The sequence below is a fragment of the Cynocephalus volans genome, chromosome 6 (assembly GCF_027409185.1).
Source record: "Cynocephalus volans isolate mCynVol1 chromosome 6, mCynVol1.pri, whole genome shotgun sequence".
Taxonomy (NCBI): domain Eukaryota; kingdom Metazoa; phylum Chordata; class Mammalia; order Dermoptera; family Cynocephalidae; genus Cynocephalus; species Cynocephalus volans.
Genome location: NC_084465.1, coordinates 163,213,783 through 163,223,120, shown reverse-complemented (window position 1 = coordinate 163,223,120; position 9,338 = coordinate 163,213,783). Strand labels below are relative to the sequence as shown.

At 53.3% G+C, this 9,338-nt stretch overlaps 1 long non-coding RNA gene across 1 annotated transcript; it reads left to right on the top strand.

The window, feature by feature from the left end:
• Positions 1 to 590: 590 nt before the first annotated feature.
• LOC134381291 (uncharacterized) lies at positions 591 to 2,710 on the top strand. Its single transcript, XR_010023929.1, has 3 exons — positions 591 to 686; positions 1,222 to 1,256; positions 2,158 to 2,710. It is a non-coding gene; the product is annotated as an uncharacterized LOC134381291 (long non-coding RNA).
• Positions 2,711 to 9,338: the final 6,628 nt, after the last annotated feature.

The following is a 9,338-nucleotide window of genomic DNA, read 5'->3' as shown; positions in this document are numbered from 1 at the left end:
AACGAAGGGCAGAGGACAGGCCATGAGACAGGGTGGAAGATGAATGGGTCTGAAGACCTGAGCGTCCCCCAAAGGGACAGCAATTCAGAACAGCTCCGCGAAGAGCAAGCCCCATCTTGTTTGCAGTTTCTGGCTGCCCTGTCCCTGGTGAACAGAGACAACAGCGATCTGGACCGAATGAGAAGCCATCTCTGGGCAGACGTGAGCCGAGACTGGACTGCTGCAGTTAGAGCGACGTCCAGCCTCACTGACGGAGGGGATATTTCACGGTAATCTTGGTCAGAGAGAACTGTTCCACTGAACGGTTTTCTGGCTGAGACCGTTTGTCCCCGCTACTCCTCTAATCTCTGGAATACTCCGGTTTGTATCCCTCAGGACAGTACCTTAGCACAAACCCCAGGTGTCTGAAGAAAGGACGCAGGACTCAGGCTTTCTTCTTGAGCCCCCCTGTGGCACAAGCACGACACAGTCCACCATTGCCTACAAACACACGTTGACCTGTGTTGACTTAGAAACATAAGTCACCTGTTTCCCTTCTGGAAAGAGTCAGTACAACTGCTGTGTCCTTTCTCGTCACCCGGTAGGTTTCTCCTGAGGCATCTGGATCCACCTGTGAGAAGCCCCCTTCCCCCTGCAGCGTCAGGATGCCAGTGGCTTCCCCCGCCTACCGGGTGAGATGCCCTTGGGTAAGTCCGGTGCTCTCTCTTCCTCTATTTCCACCCAACCAGGTGTCCCAGGGCAAGTGTCACATTTGAACTCCCATGGGTTTGAGGGGTGACAGGGGTCTGATAACACACCCCAGACCCTGCAGACTTACCTCCCTTTGAAGCCATCCCCATAGGCTTGGGGACTGAGCACAGTGGCACGGCAGTCTCCACAGTTTGAAAAGTCTAGCGCAGGACCCGGACAGCAAACTGTCAACTGCAGATGCTCAGGGTCCAATTTTAAATGTCAACAGGCTTAGAATGTAGCTCTCCAGAATTCTGCAGTGGGGGAGGGGTGGGGGCAGTTGGGCTGGTGGGGGTGGGGAGACATGCCGTGCAGGGTTCTGGCAGGTAGGCAGGATTCTGAAGGTCCCTCAGATTATACAGGGGCAGCACAGTGGGTGTGTGCCTCTGAGGCAAGTTTGAAATTGTTTCTCAGATTCACAGCACAAAGCTTCTGCCTGGTGTTCTACTCACTCCATTTCTTTATCAATAAACCTGTTTTTGTGCCCCTCAGCCAACCCTGCTGTAGAGTGGCTGCACGTCCCGAAGGTAGGTCAGAACAAGGAATCCGATAAATACAGGGTTTGTAAGGGAGGTAGGGGGAATGAGTGTCTGGAAATAGGTTTGGATTGTCTCAGCACCTCCAGCGGGCTGGGTTGCTGTATGCACATCATTCTGTAGGAAGCAGTCCTTGTACGCTCAGCTACGGTCTGTTGCTGCGACCTCTGCAGACTCCCGTGGACTGGCCTTACTTACGATCCCCTATGCTGGAAAGCCATGAAAATTCATGTCTTTCTTTGAAAACTGTCTCTGCCCATTTTAATATTGAATAACTTGTTTATGTGCTCTTGGGTTGTTTGAGTTGCTTATATGTCTGGATATCAGCCCCTTGTCTGTGTGCCTTCTTTTGCTGTGCAGAAGCTTTATGGTTTGATATATTGCAATATGTTTACTTTTACTGCTTGTGCTTTTGGGGTTTTATTCATAAAGTCTTTGCCCAGTCCTACATCCTGAAGTATGTCCCCTGTGTTTTCATCTAGGAGTTTTATAGTTTCAGTTCTTATATTTGAGTCTTTAATCCATTTCGAGTTGATTTTGTGTATGGTGAAAGGTATGGGCCTAGTTTGACTTTTCTACGCATGGATGTCCGGTTTCCCCAGCACTATTTATTGAAGGTGCCGTCCTTTCCCTAGTGTATATTCTTGGTGGCCTTGTCAAAGATGAGTTGCCGGTAAAAAGCGCTTACATCAAAAGAATGGAAACACTTCAAATAATCTAACATTAAATCTCAAGTAAGTAGAAAACCAAGAACAATCTAAGCACCAAACTAGTAGATGGAAAGCAATGATTAAGAACAGAGTCGAACTAAACGAAGTAGAGACCAAAAGAATGATGCAGAAAATCAATGAAGCAAAATGTTTTTGTTTTTGTTTTTGTTTTTGTTTTCCAGGGGAAAAACAAACTACGCAAGCTGTTGGCCAGACTACTTAGAAAAGAAGAGAGAAGGCCCAAATAACAAAAATCAGAAATGGAAAGGGAGACATTGCAACCGATTCCACAGAAATACAAAGAATCATTAGAGATTGTTCAGAACAACTATACACCAACAAATTTGAAAACCTGGAGGAAATGGATAGATTTCTGAACACCCGTAAACAACTAAGACTGAACCAAGGAGAAATGCAAAACCCGAAGAGACCAATAAGAAGCAATGAGAATGATGCAGTCATCAACAGTACCCCAACACAGAAAAGCCCAGGACCAGATGGCTTCACTGCTGCATTCTACCAAAGTTTTAAAGAAGAATTAACAACCATCCTTTTCAGACTACTCCAAGAAATTGAAACAGAGGCCGTTCTCCTAAATTAATTCTATGAGGCCAGCATCATCCCGATCCCCAAATCAGACAAAGACACAACAACCGAAAAGAAAATTACAGGTCAGTAACCTTGATGAACATAGACATGAAAATCTCCAGCAAGACATTAGCAAACAGAATACAACAGCACGTCACAAAGATTATACACTGTGATCATGTGGGTTTCATCCCAGGGATGCAAGAATGGTTCAACATACATATATCAATAAATGTGATACACCACATGAACAAAAGCAAGGATAAAAACTATACGATTATCTCAAGAGATGCAGAAAAAGCATTTGAAAAAATTCAGCATCATCCCTTCATGATAAAGACCCTTAACTAAGTAGGTATAGAAGGAAAATATGTCAACCCAATAAAAGCCATATATGAAAGTCACACTGCCAACATTGTCCTGAATGGGGAAAAATTGAAAGCTTTTCCTTCAGGAACAGGAATAAGAGAAGGATGCTCACTCTCACCACTCCTATTTAACATAGCATTGGAAGTACTAGCCAGAGCAATCAGGCAAGAGAAAGAAATAAAGGGCATCCACAGTGGAAAAGACAAAATCAAAACGTCAAGTTTCACAGGATTGGACGTGATCCTACATATAGAAAAATCCATAACCTCTACCAAAAAACTCCTAGAGCTCCTAAACAAATTCAGTACTGTGCAGGATACAAAATCAATGCATAAAAATTGGGAATATTCTTATATGGCAACAACAAATAAGCAGGAAAAAAAAAAAAAAGAAAGAAAGAAAGAAAAAAGCCAGCCCATTTACAATAACTATGAAAAGAATAAAATACCTCGGAATAAATTTAACCAAAGAGGTGAAAGATCTCTACAATGAGAACTACAAAACTGCTGAAAGAAAGAGGACACCAAGAGAGGTGGAAAGACATTCCTTGTTCATGGATTGGAAGAATTAATGTTGTGAAAATGTCCATAATACCAAAAGTGATCTACAGATTCGGTGCAATCCCCATCAAAATACCAATGACAGTCTTCACAGAAATAGAAAAAACAATCCTAAATTCGTATGGAACAACAAAAGACCCCAATAGCCAAAGCAGTCCTGAGCCAAAAAATAAAATAAAACCAGAGGCATTATACTACCTGACTTCAAACTAGACCTCAAATCTGTAGAAGGTACCAAGTCTTTATGGAGCTTTGGAACTCCCACCACTCTCAAACTGCCGGTTCACCGGTGAGCTAATCTTGTGACTTCTGGATGTAGGACCTAGTTACTTTGCTGTCTCCATTTAAAATAATGCAGTTGCCACGGTGAATGAGGTTTCAGAGGGCTGTGATCCAGACAGCCTCGATTCCTGACTGTCATTTGCATGCAGTATTCTCACACCAGGTTGGGTGACTACTTCTCATTTACCTTTATGAACCCCCGGAGTCACTTGAGACCACGTCATAGTAAGTAAAGGCTATTAAGCAGTTACGGGAGAGAGATGGGGATTTGGCCAACTGGCTCCTTGCAGCGTGCATTAGCTATTGTCGAGTGTCCATGTTCCTCCTCAGTCCAATCCAAAGTCAGGAGAACTTGAACTTGCATTTGAAAACATGACCACTCACAACACCTAGCCTGCCTCTAGTTCGGGGAATTTTACACTACTCCAAAGTATAGGTGAAAGTTAGATACTATGGAATTAATACCGAGATGCATTACTGAGAATCTGTGGACCATGGTGAGAGTTATAATTGTTGGTTTTCCGTTTTGATTTCCCTTTCCTGCTGTGTCATCACAGGGGGAAGAGAGAGTTCTGGTGTCTCCTCTTCTTATAAGGGCGCTAATCCCCATCATTAGGGCTCCACCCTCTGATCTCCTCTTACCCCAACAACCTCCCAAAGGCACCACCCCCAGATACCATGACGATGGGGCTTAGGGCTTCAACATGCGGATTTGGGGGACCCGACATTGTGACTGTAACCGCCCTCCAGCTGGCCCCACTGTACAGGGTCAGGGGCAGATTGTAAGGTTGAGGCAGGGCACGGTGCCGGGCAAGCATAGGTTCTGCCTCCTCCTGGGAACGGTTCAACCACAAAAGGGCCCCAGGACAGACAGCAATCAGGTGGCGAGGACAGGAGTAGCAGCAGGAGCCCCGAGGTGTGACCGAGATGATGCCTGTGCTCGACTGAGTGCCCACACGTACTAGGGCATGGGCCAAGTCCCCTCCAAACACGACTTGCTCCACATTCCTAAAACCTAAGAGGGGCTCCTGAGGACAGCTCTGAATGTGGAAGAGTCAGGGAACTAGTGAGGAGTGGGTCCAGGGCGCCAGCCTTCGATCCCCGCGTTTTCCCTCAGCGCCTGTTGTGTGCGGTGAGCTGGATAGCAGGGACAGTTGTGGGTTCCCGTGAGGATGCCACCAACGAGGACCTGCATGGCATGATGTTCTGGAAGCTTCTGGGCTTGAGGGCCGTGGTGTGCAGCTTCACACCACGCCGTCTTAATCTAGCCAAGCTCTGAGGCCTTCTCCAATGTGAAGACCCACCTGGGAATAGGAGGGGCAGCAGCCAGCTGACCCGCCACCAAGAGTTAGCTTCCTTCACACTTCACAAAGGCACAGGGGCGGGTGGGACATGGATGCTGCTGACGTGGGACAGGGGAGGAAAGGTGCAGAGGAGCATCTGGGGGCTAACCAGCGAGCTCCGTGGGTGGATGGGCAGGAGACGCCCAGACATGGCCCCTTCCTCCCCCTAGCAGACAGCCAGGCCACCGTGGTGCTGGACGGTTTTGCCCACCTGCCACTGTTGCTGGGACACCCCCACCCCATGACCACAGCTCTGCATGTGGGGGCCGACACCCTTTTAGTCAAGGATCCCACATGGGTCCTGGGGGAGGAATCAGATCTCAGAATCTAGAGAAGGAGTTGATGGTCGGGCACCGGTGGGTCCTTGGAGCCTGGCATCTCCCAGATCCTTCCTTCCTCACCGGCCTGTCTCCACTTAGTGGCACAGACGTGAGAACAGAGGCAGTAGTCCCAGGGCATTTCCCAACAATACCACTTTTATTCACACTTGTATACAAACCCCCATTACATACAACGCCCCCAACGTGCTGCCTCCCGGACCTGTGCCTCGCCTCTCCCCCACCCTCATCCCCCAAACAGGCCCCCCTCCCCCACCCCAATTCCCCATCCAGACCCCCCCACCCTCTCTCCCCTGTCCTGCCTCCCCCACCCTGCCCGTAGCTGAGGAGCAGCTGGGTCAGCACTGGGTGATGGGAGCTCGGGATCCCTCGGGCCACAGGATGCAGTGAGGGTCAAATCCAGTCCAGAGGGACTGGCACCCCTGAGAGGCCGGCCCACGGCCCCTACTGGCTGCAGTGCTGCTTCTTCCTCCTCCCAGAGACCAATGGGTCGCCCCTCCCCTTTTGAGGACGTGAGGGTCGAGCCAGACGCCGAGCAGGGACGGGGCTCAGGGACAGCCCCCAGGGCTGCAGGCTGTACTGCAAGGTCAGGAGGAAGTCCAGGCTGGGGAGGTCCTCCTCGACTTCACTGGACCTGACTGCGGGGCCCTGCGCAGGCATAACAGGACAGGCTCCCCTGAGACCAGGCGAGGAGGGTCTGTGGCCCTGGGGAGGGGAGCTGAGATGGGCAGCCCTCAGCTTGCGTGACTCCTGATGATCTGGCCAGAGGGCAGGCTCCTTGGGCCTGGGCAGGTCGGTGTTGTCTCGGCTGCGCGGTCGAGGGTCATGGGAAGCCGCCTCTGCTGGGCAGGTTTCTGTGATGACCCCTCCTTGGGGGCCACGGTCTTTGCTCTCTTCTCCTTGGCCAGCTGCAGTCTTAGGATGTGACTCCAATTGGGGTGCGCCATGAGCTGGGGTGGCCCCCACACCTCCTGCGTCATTCGGGGCCGCGAGGCGCTTTTCCACCAGCTGGGGGGAGCAAAATGGCACTCACTGGCTCTGCCCCAGGTGTGGGGAGGGGCTGGCAGGATGGTGGAGAACCCTGCATTTGGGCGGGAGGTGGCGAAGGTGAGAGGAGGCTTGGCTTGGTGTCAGAGGCAGGGACTGTGACTGTGCTGTGCCCTGCTGGGCCTCCTTCCAGCTTCGCCCCCTGCCCTCCCTCCCTGGCTCTGTCCTCTCGTTCCTGCTCTTCTGCATCTACTCCTCTGACCCAGGCGGTTCCCCTCCGGAGGCCATGCACCCCCAGCAGGGTAAGACTAGACAAAATCACGTGGGCTTCAGGGGTACAGGGTCACGTGTTCCCCCTGGTTTGCCTGGTGCCCTTTCCTCCCCTAGGAGATCTGCTGGCCCTTTCTCCCCTGGGTGCCCTGGTGTCCCTGTCTCCCGTGTGTTACCTGTGCTAGGGTGAGTCCTTCTTCCTGCTCCAGCACCTCAGTCAGAGCCAAGGGATCCAAGTTTGGGTCTGGGGAAAGCAAAGCTGCCAGGAATCGGGGGTGGACGATGGCCTCCACCTGGAGCAGGGGGAAAGGGGCATGAGTGTCTTTGGCAGGGAGTGAACTGCAGCCAGGGGGACCTCGAGGAGAAGCAGAAAGTAATGCCTGTCTCTCCTATCCACACAGCAGGGTCGTTCTAACTCATGGCCACTAGCAGCTACACACAGACTTTCTCTGTCTCTCACACACACACTGCTCCGTAGCTGAGGGATGAATAGAACTGAATTCCATGGGGCTGGGACTGCCGTTCCCCAGAAAACCTCCCCACACGAGGGCTCCAAGCCAGCCCACCTTGGTGATGAAGTCTTCCTGGGAGCACAGCTTGTTAATGTAGCTCAGGAGACCTGGGTCCGGGTCAGTCCCGTCCTGCTCCTGCTGCTCCTCGATATCTTCATCCTCCCAATTTGCATGAGGCCCCAGCAGTGCCTCCATGATATCCACATACTCCTGGACAGCTTCTGGTGGGATCTCCTTGGGTGCCTTGGCCTGGGTCAGCTGCTGGGGTCTGCATGAGAGCGGGCGAGTGGCTGGTGCCCTGCGGCCAGCCTTCCTGGGAGCACACCCTAGGACAGGAGGGAGGACAGGTGCGTGGCTGGGCTGTAGCGGCCACCTCCAGCCACACTGGGGGGAGGTTGGAACTGAGGGCCATGAAATGGGTCCTGGCTGCACGTCAGGCCCCGTGGGAGGATACACTACCCGAGGTGGGTCATGTGAGACTGAGTTACCTGGAAAGACTTTGGAGCCACCAAGATTCTGGGACGTCTCCCCACCCAGCACTGCTTCCTGGGAAGACTGTACATTGGGTCCTGGACAGCCAAGGCCGATAGCAGCTACGAAACTCCTGGACCAGGCCAATACCTAGTTCCTGATCCAGGGCAGTGGAGCCCCAGGTTCTCACTGGCTGCTCTCGCTGAAAGAGCAGGCGCCCCCTCCCCTTACAGGAAAGGGACAAGATGAGGGCACAAGGCCTCCGCAGGCCCCCTTAGGCCTTTGTATTGGCTCCTGTGGGAATATGCTTGCCGTACCTGACCGTGGCACAGTGTTGGGGACTGGTGGCCCTGGAGGAGCAAGCTTTGGTGGGGCTGGAGGAGGCAGGCCCTGGGGCCCCTTCACACACTGCAGCACCCGGAGCTGCATCTCCTCCTCAGCTTCAAATTCCATGAACCTGGCGGGCAGAGGGAGAGCCATAGCCATGCTGAGAGGGAGGCCTGGCCAGGGATGGGGGAGGAAGGGCTTTGGGTGGGCTGGGCTGCTCCCCCACCTGCGGAACAGTTGCAGGGGTACGCTGGCTCACCTACACCTGCAGGGCAGAAAACATCCAGGGGGTCTTCCTGAATCAAGGCCTGTGTGACCCAGGCCCGGCCCTCAGGGGACCCTGCTCCTCCTATCCCTGCCCAGGGCCACTCAGAAGAGCTGACAGCCAGAAGCTAGGTCAGGGATGTGACTGACTGCAAATGACATGAGGAATCCTTGCCCGGATCCAGGAATCCTGGGCTGGTACTGTGAGCCCCTGACAATAGCCTGGGAGAGAAGGGCCCCGGAGATGTTGCAGGAAGTGGGAGCTCAGCTGAGAGGAGAGGGTGCATTTTCTGTGAGGGTGATTGGTGTTCACGGAGTGGATTGCCGTGCAGCAAAGGCAGGGAGGCCAGAGACGTGTCTGGGGGTGTGTGAGGTGCTGGCTTCCCCTGCCCAAGCTCTTCTACCCCAGCCCATTCTGGGATGGCAGGTGACCCATTTCTGGCCACTTTTCATGAGGAGACGTGGTCCCGACCTTGTCAGTAGTCACTAGCTTCCCTCCTGCAGGGTCCCCACAGCTGGAGCCGACCCCCACTGGGCTGTGCTGGTTACTCTTCCCCATCCCCGTTTCAGCATCGGGGCAGGGTTTGACCCGAGGCCAGGGGAGCGCGGAGATTCCGGGGTGGGTAGGAGAGAGAGGCCCAAGCACCCAGGTGGATGGAGAGCTTCCCCGGGGTAGGCAGGGCCCCAGGGAGGGGCCGGACCTAGCGGATCCCCGTCCTCATGGCATCCCTGCCGATGAGCCCACCGCACCAGCCCCTCCCCCTTTCACCCACCCTCAGCCCGCCCCACAGCCCCTCAGGCCCTGCATCCCTGACTCACTTTGCTGCCATGTCATAATAGTTCATGCGGTCATAATTGCTCGTGCCCTGCCATTCCTGCATGGCCCGCCGCACTCCGTCCTCCAGGCTCATGGTGGGCTTCAGCCGGGCCAGGGACCGAAGCACTGGGCTGTAAGTCCTCAGTGTCAGTCACAATGCCCCTGCCCTCCTCCCATCCCAGCTGACCGGCCCACACCCGTGCCCCGCCACATCACACACATCCCACCTGTCCTG